At 42.0% G+C, this 22,317-nt stretch overlaps 1 long non-coding RNA gene and 1 pseudogene across 1 annotated transcript; one reads left to right on the top strand and one right to left on the bottom strand.

The window, feature by feature from the left end:
* Positions 1-528: 528 nt before the first annotated feature.
* Positions 529-3,509, top strand: LOC135711980 (probable pre-mRNA-splicing factor ATP-dependent RNA helicase mog-4; annotated as a pseudogene).
* Positions 3,510-3,717: 208 nt separating this feature from the next.
* LOC135711982 (uncharacterized) lies at positions 3,718-16,576 on the bottom strand. The gene is made up of 3 exons (XR_010518518.1): positions 16,201-16,576; positions 5,587-5,730; positions 3,718-4,582 (listed from the first exon to the last, which is right to left on the bottom strand). It is a non-coding gene; the product is annotated as an uncharacterized LOC135711982 (long non-coding RNA).
* Positions 16,577-22,317: the final 5,741 nt, after the last annotated feature.

Below are 22,317 nucleotides of genomic sequence, written 5' to 3' on the forward strand. Positions count from 1 at the left end.
ACCCGGAATATGTCCGGATGTGGCCAAAGTGGTTCTTGGAACTAAATTTGAGTTCTATTGAACCATTCATTGAATTCTCATGTAATTCGATGTGTCGCATCATGGGGTTAAACCTAATAAAATCTAATCAGTTACTGGATGCTTCCCCCAGGGCACCCGGGATTGGCCTGAACCTGAATGATGAGGCATCCCTGGGAATATCGTCTGATTTTGGGTAGATTGTAAGTTTGTTTGTTATTATTGTTATTTTAAGATATGTATATGCAAAAAAATCAAATATTTTAGTTATAAGAATTATTTTTGTATGTATGTTTAAAGGAATTTTAAATAAAGTCATTTGAAGGGTTCAACATTATTTACTTTTTATTATTAAAATCGCAAAAAGAAAGAAAATGGTGGTGCACAAACTACAGCCGCCGGGTAGCGCGCCGGGGCAGCTGGGGGCGGACAAAGGGCGACCAAAGCGGCTAAAACGATCAGTTTTTTGACAGGTATCGTTTTCGCCTCAGGCGCCCAAATGTTGCAAATATGGTCGCCCCCGGCGCGCCGGCGACCAAATTTGCACCAAGTGGCACCGCGAGGTTCGAGTCGCCCAAGTCCGCCCCGTCCGCCGAGCGGTCCGGGGGCGAGCCGTGGGCGACTAGCCCGCTGTATGTGGGTTCGTTTGTGCTACTACTAGATTGAACTAGCATTTTCACCAAATGTACTGGAATGTTTTGGTTCTATCTCTTTCACTCTACTCAAAACTGAAATGCATAAAAAAATGACAAAATGATACGCACTCTTTGCACACTGTCAAAAATCATTGTACACAAAATCAACTTTGTTCAAATCAAAACAAAAAAAACTAACCCATCTGGTGGATGATGGCACAAGCTTCCAATAAAATTCTATTACAGTGAACCACATTATTTTAATGGATTTCTTCGCCAGTTAGTCGTCTGTCACTTCGTTTGTGCTCCTATGGTAAAATCCGTAAGCAAACGTCAGACTGTGCGTGAAATTTACTTTCAAAAACGAAGAGGTTCGCAAGTGGTGCTGGTGCTGAAGAGTATGAACTGCTGTTGGATGATCAGATTGATTTCGTCCAGGCACTCCGACTGGATGGAACTAAAGAAAAGGACCGGAAAGCACCGGTATCTGAGGCGGAAAGGAAGAAGATGGACATTGAGGAAACGAAGAAATCACTTCCAGTTTTTCCATTCAAGGAGGATCTCATAGCCGCTATAAAAGAACACCAGATTCTTATTATCGAAGGAGAAACGGGTTCGGGAAAAACGACACAGATTCCACAGTATCTCTATGAAGCTGGGTTTACAAACGACGGCAAGAAGATTGGATGTACTCAGCCTCGTCGCGTGGCAGCGATGTCCGTGGTGGCACGTGTTGCACAGGAAATGGGCGTCAAGTTGGGCAACGAAGTTGGTTATAGTATTCGTTTCGAGGATTGCACATCCGAGCGGACTGTCATTAAAAACATGACAGATGGTACGTTGCACAGGGAGTTTCTTTCGGAACCGGACCTAGCTTCGTATAGTGTGATGATTATCGATGAAGCTCACGAGCGTACGTTACACACGGACATTCAGTTTATATTGGTGAAGGACATTGTGCGGTTTCGGTTGGATTTGAAACTACTGATTTCCAGTGCCACGTTGGATGCGGAAAAGTTTTCGGATTTCTTCGATGATGCGAACATATTCCGTATTCCTGGTCGTCGTTTTCCGGTACGTAGTTAGATTTGACTTGCTTTGTGTTTTGCTGTAAAATCTAACTTTTTCTCTTCTAGGTTGATGTCTTCTACACCAAAGCACCGGAAGCAGATTATATCGATGCATGTGTGGTGTCGGTTCTACAGATTCATGCCACTCAGCCTCTTGGAGACATTCTTGTATTTTTAACTGGTAAGTGGGTCTATTTCTATGCGATGTTAAAAAATTACATTTTTTTTTTCGTTCCAGGACAAGAGGAAATCGAAGCCTGCCAGGAGATGCTCCAGGATCGCGTCAAGCGGTTGGGTTCCAAACTCAAGGAACTACTCATTCTTCCCATTTATGCCAATCTGCCTTCGGTCATGCAGGCGAAAATTTTCGATCCAACTCCACCGAACGCCCGGAAAGTCGTACTGGCCACCAACATCGCCGAGACATCACTAACCATCGATAACATAATGTACGTGATCGATCCGGGCTTTGCAAAGCAAAATAATTTTAACTCCAGAACCGGGATGGAGACCCTGATGGTCGTGCCCATTTCGAAAGCGTCTGCCAATCAACGTGCAGGTCGAGCAGGGCGCGTTGCCCCTGGCAAGTGCTTTCGTCTGTACACAGTCTGGGCATACAAACACGAGCTGGAAGACAACACCGTCCCGGAAATTCAGCGCATAAACCTGGGCAATGCCGTGCTAATGCTCAAAGCTCTTGGAATCAACGATTTGCTTCATTTCGATTTCCTCGATCCTCCACCACATGAAACGTTGGTTTTGGCATTGGAGCAACTTTACGCCCTAGGGGCATTGAATCACCACGGTGAACTGACCAAACTTGGACGACGGATGGCGGAATTTCCGGTCGATCTCATGATGGCAAAAATGCTGCTTGCTAGTGAAAAGTACAAATGTTCCGAGGAGGTGGTGGCCATCGCTGCAATGCTATCGGTGAATGGAGCCATCTTCTACCGACCGAAAGATAAAATCATCCACGCAGATACGGCCCGGAAGAACTTCAACCACATGCACGGGGACCACTTGAGTTTGCTGCAGGTCTACAATCAATGGGCCGAATCGGACTACAGCACTCAGTGGAGTTACGAAAATTTCATTCAGTTCCGTTCGATGAAACGAGCTCGCGATGTCCGGGAGCAGCTGGTTGGGTTAATGCAGCGAGTCGATGTCCGGGAGCAGCTGGTTGGGTTAATGCAGCGAGTCGAAATCGAAATGGTTTCCAGTCTGCCGGAAACGACCAACATCCGGAAGGCTATTACAGCCGGGTACTTTTATCACGTCGCTCGGCTCTCCAAGGGGGGGTCACTACAAAACGGCCAAGCACAATCAGACGGTGATGATCCATCCGAATTCGGCACTGTTCGAAGAACTGCCTCGTTGGGTGCTGTACCACGAGCTGGTGTTTACGACGAAGGAGTACATGCGGTCGGTGATTGAAATCGAAAGCAAGTGGCTGCTGGAGGCGGCACCGCATTACTACAAACCGAATGAGCTCGAGGATTCCACCAATAAAAAGATGCCGAAAACGATCGGTCGGGCCACGCTGACCGAGGCGTAGGTTGTGATGAGACGGTTTGGGGTAATTCAAGAGCATTTTTCGCACTATGTATTCAACGGGAATTGTTGTTATTTGCGATGACATTATCCTACCTAGGGTGTCGGGTGTAAATTAGTGATCTTTAGGGACAAATAGGTGAAATATAAGGTTGCTGCAACCATGCTATATTGTATGTCAGTAGAGAGCTTCATAAGGCTAGCCCGTCTAATCCCAGTCGCGCTCCTTTCCGTTTCTTCAGGTCCGGTTAGGTGGATTAGGAATTCTCTGGCACGCCGAAGCCAACTGCAGGGCTGTTACAAGTGTCGCAAATTTTGTGCGGTTTTATAGCTTTTGAAGTGCGGATTTTGCGGAAAGCTTATCGACATTGAACACATTTAATAACTTTACTGCTTTACTTCTTTATTAAATAATAGAAGGTCAAATAATTAGAATCGAAACTTAGTTGAATTAACCCTAAGTGGAACTAATCCGCGCCAAAGCAAATCTGAGATGGCAGTCCACGAATACCTCAGATTTGCGAATTTAGCGTAGTCGTAACAACGCCGTCCTTGACGGGAACTAACAAAGTTTATACTATTTCAAACAATCGCTGATAGGAAGTTTTTTCGCCAAGTGAATGATGAAATACTCACAATGATTTCACTGTCTTAAGATTTATTGCTGTCTCTAATAGCATATGTAGCAAAGCTATACATTATTTTTCTCTCGTCTCAATACCTACTTACTACCAAAAGTGGATGTGTTAATAACACAATCAATGATTAACAATTAAAAAAAAACCCTCACTGAATTCAACCATACACAGCAGAACACACAAAATCAAAATCTCTCTTTAAAATATGCCCCGACCCGTCCGCTCTAATGCTGCGACCACTGGATCGACTTGATGTCGATACCTTCCTGGACCATCGGCGGCGAAAGCGAAGGCAGCGGTCCCAACTTACTGCTCAGCATATCCGAAGGATTTGTTGTTACGTTGGCATTCTTCTGCGAGATGAGGTTATTTTTGCGGGTGCTCCGCTTCATTCACAGCATGTAGTGCTTTACGTATTTCGATAACCAGTCCTTCTTCGGCGGTGATGTCATCGGTATCGTCCTCCCTGGGTCGTTGCTGCTGCTGCTGGTGTAGTTTTGGCGTTCCACTTAGCTTGTTTTCCACGAAAACCTCCCCGTTGCGGATGCTGTAGTTGTTGCGTACGATGTGCGTCTTCTTTCCTGGGGGAGCAGCTGTCGGGTTTGGCTGAAAATTATGATGACGATGTGAATGGTGATGGTGCTGGCAGTATCTATTTAGGGTCAGACTACACAGAAAAAAAAAATGTAATATCGATCAACGTAATTCAAGCTGATGTATGAAATAATGATGTAATAGCAAAAAGCAGATACAATATTACATCAATGGACGTAATTTTGTTCGCAAAATCGATGTACATCGTACAACGTAATATTACATAACCGGCGGAATGATCTCTGTGCAGCTGTTTAGGTGTAATATTCAACAACTTTTTTTTTCTGTGTACCATTAACCCATGTTACATTACGGAATATTTAAGGTGATTCCTTGTAGAGTCCGCCACGTAGGTTATACAATGCTCTTCCACTTCGAATTTTCATTCACAAAACTCTTGGCAATTAATGCCCCATTTCACATGAAATTGCTACTTCATGTATGCTGCAGTACAGCAAACGTGGAGTAACAGTTTCATTGTGGTACGTGTCGTAGAAGCTGATATTTGTGCACTTAAAGTTTCGAAGTGGAAACGAGAATAAGGATCTCACAGCGAAACACCTTAAAAAGCATCTAACAACTAAGGAGAGCAACTCTGCTGCATAATTAAAAATGTAAGTGGGCGAAGGGAATCTAATGTTGATTTATGGATCTGAACCTTGGCCTTAACGATAAAAATGTTCTTTATTGATTTTAACTATATGAAAGCTTTATACACGGCGAATGAGGACGACTCAAATTTGAGTTTAGTTCACTGATAATCGTCAAAAGTTCAGGAACTCAGCGATGAGTAAATTTGTCTCATGGTTCCCTAAAAAATCTGCCGGAAAATCCTGGAAAAACCTGGGAAAACATGAGACAAATTTTACTCATCGCTGAGTTCCTGCACTTTTGGCGATTATGAGTGAACTAAACTCAAATTTGGGTCGTTCTCATTCGCCGTGTATGGGAGGTACAAAGTGTATATTTTACCCGAGCAAAATCGGAGATCAAAATATCATCACGGTAAGAAAAGACACGGTAATAAAAAAGTACCCGAATGGGGTCATTAAAAATGTTGTCTACTTACTTCCTTACTTCTATATGTCAATTGTAAATTTCCGCCTCTTCTTGTAGTTGTATATGTTTAAGGGCTTCTTCACGATTAGGAAAATGATAAATTTTAGTAAAGATTCTTATTGCCCATTCATACACGAGAACGTCGTCAATAACGTCGGTGAACTGAAAAATTAAATAAAAAATCGGAGTTTAGTGAGGGTGAATGGAAAACGTTTATTTTTAAATGCATTACCAATCCTTTATCTTCAGGTAAAACCAGTTGGCTGTCTAGATATAATACCATCGCGTAAAGTTGGTCATCCTTAAAAATTCGACAGACTTGATCAAATGAAGCCAACGTGTGAATTTTGGCCAATTGATAACTGGAAAATGTTTTATACTTGTCGAAAATACATTGAAGTTCAGGCTTGAATTCTGCAAATGTGTCGTTTATTTCAGCTATTGTTAATCGGAAGCAATCTCTAAAAAATAGAGCGTTTGCGAAAAAAATACTAAAATTTATCTTAAAAATTCGCTTTGAACCATGGTTTGTTCAATACATGTGGGAGAATAGAATGTAACCATCTTCCCAAATCACCATCATTCTATTTTTGTTGCCAACTGATGAGGACTTGCTGACGAGCAATGGAGAAAAATTCGTTGAGCCAATTTTTCGCTCAAAAATATTGCCTTCCATAGCGCCCACCTTAGGCAACGAGTCCGCTTTCTCATTTGTTGGAGATCTCGGAATAAGAAAATGTTTGAACACTCCGTACACACTAAGCCAGTCAGTGAGGTTTAATTTTTGACGTAGGACTACGTCTTTGATTTCTATATGGGGGTACACTTTGTGAAAACCGAAAATGGAACATGTAACAAATTAAGAAAGATTTTGAACGTTAATAACTCAGCTGCCCCTGGTCCAATTTCAATAATTTTATCACCAATCGAGAAACTATTGAAAAACTGGTAAATGTTCAGCATTGTCCAAAAGCGTCGAATTAACTAACAAATCCACCAATTACCTACATGCATATGCTGCTTCCCCAGCACAGTCGTCAGAGAGTAGTAAGTAGACGAAACAAGTCGAAGTGGCATTCGCCTCCGATCCTCGGGCGCGTGCGAATAAGGAGGATGGAATTGCGTAATACTTTACACACTCATCGCCATGTTCAGAACCAAACGCAAATTCTTCGAGATAACCACCATCCGTCGTCTGGCTCGCCGTGGCGGTTTCTGACGTATCTCCGGTTTGATTTACGAGGTGTGCTGAAGGTGTTCCTGAAAAATGAGATCCGTGATGCTGTCACCTACACTAAACACGCCAAGCGTAAGCGGCCATGGATGTCATCTACGTTTTTGAAGTGACAGAGACGCACTCTGTTTGGTTTCGGAGGTTAAATCATCACCAACATTGGAAACAAAACGGCTCTTTTCAGGGCCACCAAGCTTATTACAGAAAAGAGTAGGAATAGAATTCATCTGCCTGTTTGTTCATATTCAGAACCACCGACCACACAAAATGCTCATGTAATCAAACTGGAAGCAGGGATACAAATTATTTTGATCAACCTTGATCAACTTTGAATCGCCACGGCCGGATATTTTCGATGGAAGAAGCAACAATCTAGCATCTAATTCGACGAAGACGTCAGGAAACATTTCTGGATCAACAATAGAATAGGGCCCATCAGCATTTGTAAACAAACCGTTCCAAAGCCTCACAAATCGAAGGCCGCTCACACAAACCAACACCAACATCTTGTAGGTAGAAGTTTCCCCTATCCGATGATGGTGTTGGTTTGTGTGGGTGGCCTTCGCTTTGTGAGTAAAGGGCTTTGGAACGGTTTGTTTACAAATGCTGATGGGCTCTTTTCTATTGTTGATCCACATTTGTGAAGCCGAATATTTACGAAAGAGAGTGTCGATGAAGAGAATCGATCAATGTAGATAGGACCTATTGAAAAGTGACGCGAGATTTGTTTTCCGTACTGAGCTCCAATGCTACCGACGCCAGGGAGGCAGCTCCCAGAGATGTTATGCCTTAGAACATGCCGATGGCGCCGACTGAGATTGGACCCAGGCCTGCTGGGGTGAGAGGTAATCACGCTAACCACCGGCGCCGATATCTATCACGGCGAATGAGAACGACCCAAATTTGAGTTTAGTTATCTCAGAAATAAGAAATAAAGTGCAGGAACTCAGCGATGAGTAAATTTGCCTCATGTTTCCCAGGTTTTTCCAGGATTTTCCAGGGAAAAATTCCCGAATTTGAGAAAAGTAAAGATTGGATTCACTCAGTCTATTGGCACTACTCCGAGACTGAATAAAATTTTCGTCAATCTCCTCATTTTCTGGCAGATTTTTTAGGTTTTCCACACGAAATCATGAGACAAATTTACTCATCGCTGAGTTCCTGCACTTTTGGCGATTATGAGTGAACTAAACTCAAATTTGGGTCGTTCTCATTCGCCGTGTACGCAAAAAGAAAAGAGCCAGTGTCGATACTTGATAGCAAACTACTCATAATGGGAGGAGTCTTTGTAGCTTTTATACCACTTGGTTGCACATCATTCTGCTTTATCCTAAAAAGATATAAAGCAGCGCTGCTGTCTGGTATCAGCTCACAGTCGATTTGAATTCTCTCTAGTTTCGTTCGTTCGTTCGCAAGTCGAATTAGCTCCGCGTTGTGTAGTGACGCTCTCGCTGACCCAGCCATGGGTAAGAAATCGCGCGGTAACGCGAGTGCCGGTTTACCGGGAAAACAGACTCTCCCAGGAGACGGCGCGACCACCGAGCCAGCCCAGAAGAAGCAGAAGAAAACCCCATTGCCCATCCCGACTGGCGTTGCGGACCCGCAGCCGGGGCCTCCCGGAACTAAACGACCCAGACCTGAAGACAGCAGCGCCACCGTATCAGCAGCAAAAAAGCTGCTGAGCAACAATCCGTTCTCCGCCCTGCAGAACGGAGCCCAGCCGCAGTCGGACCCTGAGACGGTGCCGAAAAAAGTGAAGTTGCCACCCTTCTATGTGAAGGGCTTCCCTCCCGGGCTATGGGAGCAGCTGGATTTCTACATTAAGCAGGGCCTTCGCTGCACCATTCAACGGTGCACGGAAGGCTACAAACTGATGGTCCCGGCCGAAAAACACTTCAACGCAGTTCAGGCCCTCTTGGACAGAATGAAGCTGGAGTACTTCTCCCACGACATCGAGGCCACCAAGCCGCTGAAAGTGGTGCTGCGCGGGCTCCACGACATGGACACCACCACCTTAATGGACGAGATTAAGGCGAACGGCCTCAAGCCGGTCGAAGTCCACAAGATGACCCGCAGCAAGGCCATCAAGTATCGTGACCAGCTCTACCTGGTCCATCTGGAGAAGAACTCCACAACCGTGAAGGATCTCCAGACGACACGCACACTGTTCCACATCGTAGTGAAGTGGGAGCGGTATAAACCCACCCACCGTGGCGTCACTCAGTGCTCGAACTGCCTATTGTTCGGGCACGGCACCAGGAATTGCCGCATGGCCAGCCGCTGCATCAAATGCATCACAAGATCGACAACTGCGACAGCATCGAGGAAGCCACTCCCACATGCGCCAACTGCGGTGCCTCCCACAAGGCCACGAGTAAGGCCTGTCCGAAGCGGGCCGAATACGCCGAGATCCGGAAGAAGGCCTCGTCCAACAGCCAGCCCGGTCGCAAGAAGGTTCCAGAAAACAACGCGCAGAACTTTCCTCCGTTATCACCGGTCCAATCACGGGCAATTCCAGTGTTGCCGCCGCTCCCGCTCAACCAACAGTTGGCTGCCGCTGCAGTACCCGGTCAAGCCTCCGGGCCATCGACGGATCCCCCTGCTCCGGGATTGGCCGGTACAACCGGTGAAGCTACAGACGATTCTCCGCTGTCAACGGATGAGATTGTCACACTGTTGGCCCAGGCCATCATCATCAAGCGCACCTGCGCAACAAGAACACAACAGCTCCAAGCTATCATCTCCTTCGTCGCTAATTATGGACCGTGAACCCATAAAGATCGCCAACTGGAACGCTCGCTCCGTAGGGGCGAAAAACATTGAGCTTGCAGACTTCCTCCGCAAGCACGACATCGACGTGGGCCTTCTCACCGAGACCCACCTCAAGACCGGTGACAGCTTCTGGCTGCCCGACCACAGCATTGTCCGGCTTGATCGCACCAGCTCCAGGGGGGGCGGTGTCGCGGTCATCATCAAGAAAGGCATCAAGTACTGCACCCTACCCCACTACCGCACTTCCATCATCGAGGCCGTCGGCGTTGAGGTGGAAACATCGACCGGAAACGTCCGGTTCATCGCCGCCTACTGCCCCCGGCAATGTACCGTTAGCAATGGTACAGCACAGCAGTTCAAGAACGACCTTGCCATCATAACCCACACCAATGCCCGCTTTGTAATCGGAGGGGACCTGAACGCCCGGCACGAGGCCTGGCGGAACTACCAGCAGAACCAGAACGGCCGCCTGCTATTCGACCATTCCCAGCATGGTCTCTATTCCGTCTGGTTTCCGGACGAACCAACCTTCACATCACCGACGGGCAACCCATCGACGCTGGACCTGTTCTTGGCAAACACCAGATTAGCCAAGCCGGTTGCCGTCAACGACCTGAGTTCGGACCACCAACCGGTGCTGACCGAGCTGGGCTACAACGTGGCCCCTGCACCGTGCCAGCGGAAGGACTACCATCGAGTCAACTGGGTCCAGTTTCGACGCGTGGTCGACCGCCACATCGACGACAACCCACCGCTCAACACAGTGGAGGACATCGACCGGGCCCTGGAGGGTCTCCATCAAGCCATATCCGTGGCTGACGAAGAGTGCGTTCGACGAGTTCCTGTGAGGGGTAAGTTTCAAGCAATTGATTCCCACACCAAACTCTTGATTCGGCTCAGAAATGTTCGTAGACGCCAGTTTCAGCGGACTGGGGATCTGCAGCGTAAATACGAAATGGTCGATCTGAATCGGCAGATCGCTTCCAGAATGGTCTCAATCCGGAACGAGAGTTTCGGGCGGCTCGTTCAGAACCTGGACGACCGTTCCAGACCATTCTGGAAGGTTGCCAAGGTGCTGAAGTCTCACCCCAAGCCCATTCCACCACTTAGAGTCAATGACGAACGGCTTATCACCAACGAAGAGAAGGCCAATGCAATTGGGGAGCACATTGCCCAGTCGCATTTGCTTGGCTCTACAATCCCAAGTCCACTCGAGAACCAGGTTGTGCAGTGCGTCCAGACGTTAGATGCCTCCCCTTGTGCCGTCCCTCCAGAAGAACGGATTACAGAGGAACAAATTTGCTCAGCGCTGAAACACAGTACGAACATGAAGGCTCCCGGGTTTGACGGAATATTCAACCTAGAGTTGAAAAATCTCAGCACGAGGGTGCACTCGCTGCTGGCTGCCATCCTCAACAGATGCTTGGAGCTGCACTACTTTCCAAGCATCTGGAAGGTGGCAAAAATCATCCCGATCCGCAAACCTGGGAAAGACCCTTCACTACCGTCAAGCTACAGACCGATTAGCCTGCTCTCAGCGCTGAGCAAGCTGTTCGAAAAATTGATCCTCAGCCGACTAAACAAGTTTGTGGAGGAACATGACATTCTTCTTCCGGAACAGTTCGGGTTCCGTAAGGGGCATTCCACCAATCATCAGCTAGTGCGGGTGATGAATAACATCCGGAGTAACAAAGCTGTATCCAAGTCCACAGCCATGGCCTTGTTAGACGTCGAAAAGGCGTTTGACAATGTCTGGCACGACGGACTTATATACAAGCTTTGTAACTCCAACTTTCCACCATACCTTGTGAAAATCACCCGTAACTATCTCCAGCAAAGGTCGTTCAGGGTGTCGTTGAATAGTTCCCTTTCGGGACAATTTCCGATCCCAGCAGGTGTTCCGCAAGGGAGTCTGCTGGGACCACTGCTTTACAGCATCTACACGTCGGACATCCCTCCTCTAGGAGACGGTTGCGTGTTCTTTCTGTTTGCAGATGACACCGCGATAGCCGTCAAGGGTAGGATGCCTCGTGAAATTACGAACAAGCTCCAACGATGCCTTGACACCTTTACTGATTATGCCACCACGTGGAAAATCAAAATCAACGCCTCGAAAACCCAAGCGATCATGTTCCTTCACAGACAATCATTAAAACTTAAACCGTCTCCCTCCTGTACCGTAATAATGGATGGTACAAGGGTCGAGTGGTCCACTGATGTTACTTATCTCGGGATGTTGTTCGATGAGAAGCTCCTGTTCCGCTCGCACATAGAGAAAACCCTAGTTAAGTGCTCCGCCTTGGTTAGGTGTTTGTATCCGCTCATTTGCCGCAGATCCCGCCTCTCAAGGCAAAACAAACTAGGACTAATTCTGTAAAACAAATTTTGAATTTTGCCCATACCTAAAGATGAAGAAAGCAATTAAATCACTTAGTAAAAATTTATATGGTAATCGTCCAAGTTAAACTAAAATAAAGATCATTTAAACTAACTAACTGGTATCAGCTCATTTTCGCTTCGGACGGCGTGGTCGCAACAGCAGCAGTAGATCGTGGCTGGTCGTGGCAAAGGAGGTGCCAATCGTCATCGCAAAATCTTCGAGGTAACCACCATCCGTCGTCTGGCTCGCCGTGGCAGTGTCTGACGTATCTCCGGTCTGATCTACGAGGTGTGCTGAAGGTGTTAGTGGAAAATTAGGTCCGTGATGCTGTCACCTACTCTAAACATGCCAAACGTAAGTGGCCATGGATGTCCTCTTCAATAAAACGGCCATTTTCAGGGCCATCAAGCTTACATCAGTAAAGAGTTGTAATAGAATTTATCTGTGCTTGTTTATCCATATTCAGAACCATAAGCCCCCAACGACCACACAAACTTGGAAGCAGGGGTGCAAGTGATTTTGATTGATTCTCGTAATCAACTTTCTTTTTGAAAAAGATTACTACAAATTTGGATCGCCTACAATTCAAAAACGGAAAGAGTTGAGATAATAGATATTTCAGGCATAACACTTGATAACGGCACAAAAGCATTTGTAAACAAACCTTCTAAGGCCCTTTACACGCGAACCAAAGTACACCCACGCAAACCAACAACATCATCGCATAGGGGTACTATCACCTTTCCGAAAGTGGTATTGGTTTGCGTGGGTGTACTTTAGTTCACGTGTAAAGGGCCTTAGAATGTTTGTTTACAAATGCTTTTGTGCCGTTATCAAATGTTATGCCTGATTTGATCAATTAAAAGAACTTGCTCTTCACATTTATTCCGTCCACTAGCGGTCCTACGTCAAGCTTCCGTTCGTGCCCCTAGGCACAGACCCTTCTACTTTTTTTTTTTGCTTTTTTATAGCGACTTTCAGCCTTTAGCTGGTTCGTCTCTTTGTAGGGAAGGGGCTCCTGAGGGGGTCCCGGAGAGAGAAAATAAATAAATTATATAGTGTTTGTTACAGAGTTTAAGGATCTCACAGTTCTGTGTCGATTGTTGTCACAGTAAGGAAGGTGAACGATGTTGTGGTTAATTTCCGAGAAAGGTTTAACTTGTTTTTTTTTTATTGCGGAACTGTTCGGTAAAACCACAGAGAAAAACTTTAAAACTCTGTGGAAAATTTAAAAATAAGGAAATTTATTCCGTACAGACTTAGCTCTGTTAACCCCATTTAATGTTAGAAAATAAAATAAGTCGATTTAATTGATTCCTTACGGATAACGGTCATTTGCATTTTTACTTTTTCAGCAATTAAAAAACCCAGTAAAAAATCTGTAAAATTATCTAAGTGTGTAGTCTGCACGAACAGAAATCTTTAAAACTACGATTTAGAAAATTTTCAAGACTCTTACTAGCTCTGATTCTGAAATTTGTTATTTGGACAATGAGTAACTCTGACGCACCGCGTGAATAAACTAAATGTGAGTATAACAAACTCATGATTCAAGCTCTTTTCCCGTTGTATAGCTCGAACCAGTGAGTAAAACTTACACGCCCACAATTTTTCTTTACTTACTGTTAAATGAATAAAATTGGTTTACTCACAAACTGAGTGACTCCACTTTATGCAATTAATCATTTTGTTCGACCATTTTCCACAAAGATGGCGCTGTTCCGCTGATAGGAAGTGATAAAAATCCCCATATAGAAATTGAGAGAAGTGGGAATAATTCGCTTTCGGTGCATATTCAGGTCAAAAAAAGTGAACGACAACCTAAAGAAATTAATCAGGGACTTTGTCGGTCAGTTTTTTCCCGGAAATTATTGTTAAACAAGCTACAATTAATTAAAAATGATTTTTCCCCATACAGTTTTACCTGCTTTACTACCAGTTCCCAGAGAACCAAAAAATTCAAATTTAAGAGAGAAAATTTGCTCTCACGACCTCAATTTCTCAACATGCCATGTATTTTGTTGACACTCGATTTGTGATTTCCCTTTCACAGATTACAAAATAGAGTACCTGACACTACAAAACATGTCTGGTGCCTCTATATATGCATTTGCTTTAACATTTAAGTCCCTCCTTTTTTACATATGCTGCGCGCATAGAACAAACATACATAAATATCGGCGGGAAATTCTGTGAGGGGTGAGCTATTTTGTGTGCAGAATGTGATAAATGTATTAAAAAGGAGGGACTTCGAATATTAATCTAAATGCATATATAGAGGTACCAGACATGTTTTGCACTGCAGTGTCCTCTGTGAACAATTATAAGAAAACAGATTGTGTCTACTTTCCGATAGATGTCACCGCAAACAACAGCTGTGACATCTGATGGAACATGAATGCAGAAGCTTGACAAAATGATCAATTATGAGTTGATTGTTCTCCATGAAAAACGTAAAAAAAGCGTTCAGAAACGCATTGATAATTACCACCTGAATTGATTTAATTTTTGTTCGATTTAATCTTTGTCACGAGCACAATATTTCAACCACATTCGATCTAAAAAGAAACAGTAATGCTCGATTGGCTCCCGCAAATGACAAGTTGAATTGGCTCCCATCATTGTCTCTGCCAGATAAAAATAACTTTTTGCATAGAAGTCGAATCAATTTACGACCTTCCATAAAATAAAAAATTACCATACTCGAATGATAACCCATATGATAGAATGATTCCACAAATTGTTCGGATGACACCCTGAACCATACACATTCTATTAGGGTTGGTCTGCATATAAAAGAGCAAAAAAAAAGGTGTGCTGTTTTATTTAAGCATTCCGCTAACAACCCAATTTCATTACTTTATTGTTCTGCATAGTTTTTCCGATCTAAGGTTTGGAAAAAAATTGAGCAATTTTGGATTTTTTGACAAGCAACTGAATAGTGTTACTCATTTTCAGTTGTTGATAACCTTAAAACAGATCGAAAGATCAGGGGGTTGTAATCCGTCATATAAACTTGAATCACCCTACTCAACATAGAAACAGATCAACTTTTTAAACTATTTTAGGAGATGTCAGCTCATATTTCAGTTAAGTTTTTTGCCGTAAATGTAAAAAAAAAAACAAACTTCCACTCAACTTCACGAAAAATCAGTAGAAATAACCCTCTTTTTTATGTTACCTTCATTGGTTTTCCATCGATCTTGTTTTCTGTACTGAGTACGAATGCTACTGAAGCCAGAGAGGCAGCTCCCACACTTGGACTCTACCTATCGACCCATCAACTCATGAACCGGGGACCAACGGCTTTACTTCCCTTCCGAAGTTGAATAACCCCTATCAAATAGAATAAATACTAGACTGTCCATAAAAGCATACCTATCAGAAAAAACGCTATTGAAAATTTTATTTCTCCGTAGGCTCTTATGGATGGGACAACCTAGTTTTGGCGTTTTCCGCGAAATTTTCTGAACAAAACATGTAACGTCACAGTGTAAAATGCAGGTAGTTTACAATCGATTCTAATGGATAACTTATTTCCATATCCATATGAGACTGTTATGCTTTTATGGGCAGTAGGGGTGTTCACAAAGCACATCGTAAACATTTACACTACCGTAACATTACCAGAGCCTATTTAAGTGTACTATGTTAATAGGTTCTCCTAATCCATGTGAAAAAAAAATCTAATCAAACAGCAGATCGAATAACTGCGGTCACAGAAAAATAATGTGTGAGAATCCATGTGTGGGGACTGCGGTTTTCTCTCTTCATGCCTGTTACTTTTTCTACGCTGGTAACAGGTAACGTCTGTTTTGATAAAACTTAGAAGAAAATGCACTCCCCGTTAACACTCAGGTGATACTGAGATTAGCACAACACTTAGCAGATACTGTACATATAAGTGCCTAACGAATACATGCTACAATTTTGTGCTCTGAGAGACGTCCCGGATTTATTTTAAGACACAAAGCGACCAGTGAATTACCTAAATGATCTACCTACTGATTTAGAATTCTGCTCATAATCGTATATAGGTCCGATCTTTGCTTAATTTCCTATTCATATGGGACAGCTATGCTATTATCGGCAGAATAGGTTTCCATCTTTCAAGTATGAAACATATGTTTCAACTCAGAACAGCTAAGCTATTCTATGCTACTGTTCGACCTTGTTGCAGTTTACGAATTACTCTACGGAAGTCGGATAAAAACAGTAATATAAGTATCAAAAAATAGTGACTCACCACCGACGTCTGACTGAGAGCCATTATTTGGATAGACGCTTACTTCTGGTGCTCCAAATAGTGTCGTCTGCCGTCCAGAACGGCAGAGAAGTTCCGCAGAATGAAGTGCGGCGACTAGATTGTTCCTTTTAGTGGCCTTCACGGAAGTTGACCTGCTACTTTCGGGAACGGCTAAATGCTACCGTCTGTCAATATGGTTTTACGGCCGTTCGTTTCCCGATTTTAAGCTGATTTAAGATGATTCCGTGAAATACTGATAGAATGGTTTTTTGACTTGCCAACTGAACGGAACTATGAGCAGAGGTATACAGTGGGAAGAAACGTAGCGAGACGAAAGATGGAAAATATTCACACAAGAGATTTTTCACTTCGTAACTTCTCCGGAGTCGGCGGATGGGATATAGTTAAGATTCACTTTTTTTTATAATTTTTTTTTCCTGAAATTAATATTTTCGCGAAACACATACGCGCAGCGAGACGAGCCGATGGAGAATCGCAAGTACTGTGATCAATGTGATTGATGAGGCAGCAGGAAACAAGTCAGCTCTTTCATTATCACAACGTTCTTATGCATAATCTAGTGTGACGTAACATTCAATCATGCGTAAGAACGAAAGAGTCGACTACATTCCTTCTGCCGCACCTATAGTAACGCACACGGCTCCCGCACTGACTATTTCTTACTTTCTCACTCTAATCAAAATTTCCTTCGATGAGTGAGAAAACAGCACCCCGTCAATGCGAGCGAGAACGCGAGTTGCCAGATCATTGCACACAAAACCAACTTGAATTAATTCAAAACAAAAATACTAGCGAACCTGGCGGTGAGGAGCGGAAGGTGGACTAGAATTCTATTACAGAGAACCACATTATTTTAATTAATTTCTTCGGAGAAAGTCGTCTGTAACTTCGTTTGTGCTACTACTGGATTGAACCATAGAGGTAACTCTAAGACATGTAGGTCCCGAAGAAACGTGCTCAACTTTTTGGCTCACCTCTGGTACTATCTTCCGTCCCAAGCTTGTCGAATCACCCCTCGAAACATAGGAAAAACCAATAACCCCTCATTTTATCTGTCAAACTTTCATAGTGAATCAAAACAAACATTGCGTAGTACTAGAATTTCGACTAGAATAGGGTACGTTAATCGTTTGCTTGGGACCAATAGGCTACTAAAGTGGTGAGCCAATTTAAAATCGTTAGTTTCGTATTGATTGTTGATTGAACTAGCATTTTCACCAAATGTACTAGAATGTTTTGGTTCTATCATAGAGGTAACTCTAAGACCACTGGGTCCCGAAGAAAATCATTATTATTTTTGGCTCACTCAGTACCAGAACAACGGTCCCAAGCAGTCCCAAGCTATTTCACTCACCCCTGCATGTTCTGCATGAATCCACACACCCCTGATGTTATCTGTCAAACTTTCATAGCGAATCAAAACAAACATAGTGTAGTAATAGAATTTCAACTAGAATATAATCGTTTGCTTGGGACCAATAGGCTACTAAAGTGGTGAGCCAATTTTAAAATCGTTAGTTTCGTATTGATTGTTGGTTCTATCTCTTTCACTCTACTCAAAACTGAAATGCATAAAAAAATTACAAAATGATACACTCTTTGCACACTGTCAAAGAATCATTGTACACAAAATCAATTTTGTTCAAATCAAAACAAAAAAAAACTAACCCATCTGTGGATGATTACACAAGCTTCCAAGAAAATTCTATTACAGTGAACCACATTATTTTAATGGATTTCTTCGCCAGTTAGTGGTCTGTCACTTCGTTTGTGCTATGGGTGATGGCAAGGGGCGTGACATAACGCATAGATTTGGGCAAGGTGACTTCATATAGGTGTTCTAATGTGTCAAAGTCATGATTCAGCCATGTTGGATTTTTGTATGGGACAGCGACCGAGTTTGTTTACAATTTGCACTAAAACCGCACTTTTCCCCCCGCGACCTCCTCGCCTTTATAGTGACAAAGCTGTATCACCATTTATATACCCACCATGGATTTGGGTGCATCGAGGGTTGCATATTTTTTTTAGATTTTCGTTTTTTTTAATATCTAAATTCGATTTCCATTAACTAAAATCATAAAATTTACATAGAATAATAAAGAATATGATAATTCCATAGTTCAAATATTTATGGAATTTCTCAAATTACTGGTTCAAATCTTTAAAATTACCAAATTATTTTCCAAGCAGTACACACAAAAAATTATCGTTAATATAATTGAAAAAAACATTGTTAGAATTAAAAGTTATCATTGGTTCTTTTTGGTAGAAAGTACAGAGCTTTAAAAATAAAAAGCTGAAACTTGTCAAATTAAAAGTTTCCCTCATTGTTAATTTTAAAAGTTGAAGCTTTTGAATCAAATTGTAGAACCGTCAAAATAAAAACCAAGGTTTTTAAAATGACATATGAATTGTTTCCTCGATTGTTTCACTTCAAATGATGCCGTTTTCAGAGTAGTAATATTTATTTTTATCGCAAAATGAAATTATTTTCAAATTAAGAGTTCTTAAGCTTAAAAAGAAAGTATTCAAACTCATATTCTTATCATTTCTAATAATTATGTATATTCATCATATAAATCAATAAATAAAAATCACTTTATTATTCGTATGCCATTCATCGCATCGTCAAATGCCATTTATGATATAAAGGAAGTGACACTTTGGCAAACGGAGCCTTTTTAACAAATTCCCAGCACCACTCCAGGGTAGCGTAATACATGTTCCGTGTGAATCTGGTGCCCTACTAGAGAAATTCAATTTTCAATCGATGATCTAACGAAACAGCATTCTTCCAACAATCAATACGAAACTAACGATTTTAAATTGGCTCACCACTTTAGTAGCCTATTGGTCCCAAGCAAACGATTAACGTACCCTATTCTAGTCGAAATTCTAGTACTACGCAATGTTTGTTTTGATTCGCTATGAAAGTTTGACAGATAAAATGAGGGGTTATTGGTTTTTCCTATGTTTCGAGGGGTGAATCGATTAGCTTGGGACCGAAGAGAGTACCAGAGCTGAGCCAAAAAGTTGAGCACGTTATTTCGGGACCTTCTAGTCTTAGAGTTACCTCTATGATTCTTCCCCGTTGGAGACCTTCCGTTTGAAGTCCAAATTAGGCTTTTCCGGCGGAACAACCACAGCTGATGCAGTGAACTTACTCCATCAGTTCCGCTGGTTGTGGACGATGGGATGGAGCAAACTGTTTCGGGAAAACAGTGATGATCTTCAGTGGGAGTCTATATGAATGTCGAAAAACAATATAAATGTGAGTTAAATGGTTTTCCCAATAAAGAGATCCATTAAACCAACAATAACTTCAACGATTCACAGATTGACTTACTTTTAAAAATTTGTTGTCCCAAATTTCTACAGCAGACGGCTGACCAAATTTCCACTATCGGAAAAGGCGGTAAATGAGAGTTCAGTGCTGCCAGTAAAAACGACCTCTAAAGATGTATTTTTGACAGTTGTACAACTTTACTTTCAAAAAATGCACTTTTAAATTTACAAGTCGGAAGTGAAAGAAAAACTTTTAAGGCGAAAAGATAAATGTTATGTTCAATATTTTCGCAGTTGAAACTACGGATTTTGGGAAACTTTTAATTTGAAAATGCATCATATTTATTGATACAATTTTAGTTTTTTGTGTGTAGGAATTACTGAAATTACCAACAATTATTTTTATTACATTGAAATTACTCAGTAATTCAAAATTCACTAATTATTTTAATAATTTGTGGTAATTTTGGATTACCGATCACCTTACAAGCTTGGTAGAAACCCCTCGGTCTGTCACTTCGTTTGTGGTCAAAGATCATTGCACACAAAATCAACTTTGTTCAAATCAAATAAAAAATACTAGCCCATCTGGTGGATGATAACAAAAGCTTTTAAGAAAATTATATTTCAGCGAACCACATTATTTTAATTGGCAAATCAAAGTTGGCACTCGTGGAGAATAGAAGAACTATAACAGTGATGATGGTTTCAAAATTTTCCACGGGGAAGTATACGAATGCAATCTTAAAATGCTTTTATTTTGCAAATGGAACATTTTATTTAAATCTGGTTGCTGCTACAGTGGTAGAAAAGCTCAAATCTATGTGTACACCTAAAAATCTGAACAGAAATTAATTTTTCTGTATTATTTGTCTATTGAATAGTCCTTAAGTTTTCTACTAACAAAGCGTCAACCAGATTTAAATGAAATGCTCCATTTGCAAAATAAAAGCATTTTAAGATGGCACTCGTATACCTCGCCGTGTAAAATTTTGAAACCATCATCACTCTCATAGTTCTTCTATTCTCCACGAGTGCCAACTTTGATTTGCCAATTGATTCGTTCGCCAGTTAGTCGTCTGTCACTTCGTTTGTGCCATCACGGTAACCAGCGTAAACACATAAATGAGTAAAAAAATACACATTTTTCATATTTATATGCAGCTGTCAAAAAATGTGTATATTTGGAGATCCTAAAATGTGTAAAAAATACACATTTTAAGTATGCAGTACCAGTCAAAAAATGTGTATTTTTATACTCATTAATGGGTAAAAAAAAACTTCAAACTTTGCTGCATCCTGCTTTGTTTACGCATTCCATTTGCTAAATAGTGAAGAACAGCAGGAAAGTGGAGGAACTACGGTCCAAACTGGACAGTGCGCAACGATGGACATGTTAGAGGGTAAGTGATTTATACTTTTTTCATAGTTTTTACTTTTAGTTTAGTTTATATACTTCATATACTGATTTTTGTTTTTCTTCCCTTGATTTGTTTTCCGTGCTGAGCACCAATGCTACCGACGCTAGGGAGGAAGCTCCCACACCTGGACCCTACCTATCGACCCGTCAACTCATGAACCGGGGACCAATGGCTTCACTTCCCTTCCGAAGGAAGGCGTGATCCTCGGCGTGATCAGAGATGTTATGCCTCAGAACATCCCGGCAGCGTCGACTGGGATTGAACCCCTTTCCTGCTGGGGTGAGAGGTAATCACGTGCCGCTACTTATTTTTGTTGATGGCATTTCTTTTTTTAATAAAATATTATTGTATTCGGCAGTCTTTATTTTACCATTGACACAAACAAGAAAATTCTGATGTTAATAAAAAACCTAGTAAAAACCCATAATCTAGAAATGATTACTTTTTACACATTTTGCTGTAAAAACCGTCCTTGAAAAATGTGTAAAAAATACACATCTTTTGACGTTTGCTGGGTTTACACATAAATGTGTAAACGCAGTTTACACATTTTATGAGTAGGCCCCTTTTTTCACGAAATGTGTGAAATTTTACACATTAATGTGTTTACGCTGGTTACCGTGTAGTAGATAGTATCGCCAATTTACCCAAAATTAGGTATATCTACTTTTACTCAAATTTACCTTATTGAACGATAGTACAAGGTTGAGTCAAAATAAGCCAATTTTAGGTAGTTTTTCATTTCCGTGAGATTTGGAAAAAAAAACTGCAGTCAAGGGAGTCAAGGCCCAAACCTCGGCCCAAACGCAATGTGGGCGGAAGCGGAACGGAAACGGAAAGTTTGACAGTTGTCATAAATGACATCAAAAATGTGGGTGGCTGTTAACTGCAGTTTTTTTTTTCCAAATCTGAGTAAATTTCGTATGCAATGAAAATTCTCTGAGTCAATTATTCTCAGTCACTGAGTTGGTATGATTGGCCGTGAATTAAAAAAAAATCTATATTTAAATATTGGCAAATCAAAGTTGGCACTAGTGGAGAATAGAAGAACTATGAAAGTGATGATGGTTTCAAAATTTTCCACGGAGAGGTATACGAGTGCAATCTTAAAATGCTTTTATTTTGCAAATGGAGCATTTTATTTAAATCTGCTTTCTGCTACAGTGGTAGAAAAGCTGAAATCTATGTCTACACATAAAAATCTGAAAAGAAATTATTTTTTCTATAGTATATGTCTTTTGAGTAGTCCTTTAGTTTTCTACTAACGTAACATTAACCAGATTTAAATAAAATACTCAATTTGCAAAATAATAGCATTTTAAGATTGCACTCGTATACCTCACCGTGTAAAATTTGGAAACCATCATCACTCCAATTGGCAAATCAA

The sequence above is a fragment of the Ochlerotatus camptorhynchus genome, unplaced genomic scaffold (assembly GCF_037179485.1).
Source record: "Ochlerotatus camptorhynchus isolate MF236.1 unplaced genomic scaffold, CSIRO-AGI_Acam_v1.1 ptg000449l, whole genome shotgun sequence".
In the NCBI taxonomy this organism is placed as follows: Eukaryota; Metazoa; Arthropoda; class Insecta; order Diptera; family Culicidae; genus Ochlerotatus; species Ochlerotatus camptorhynchus.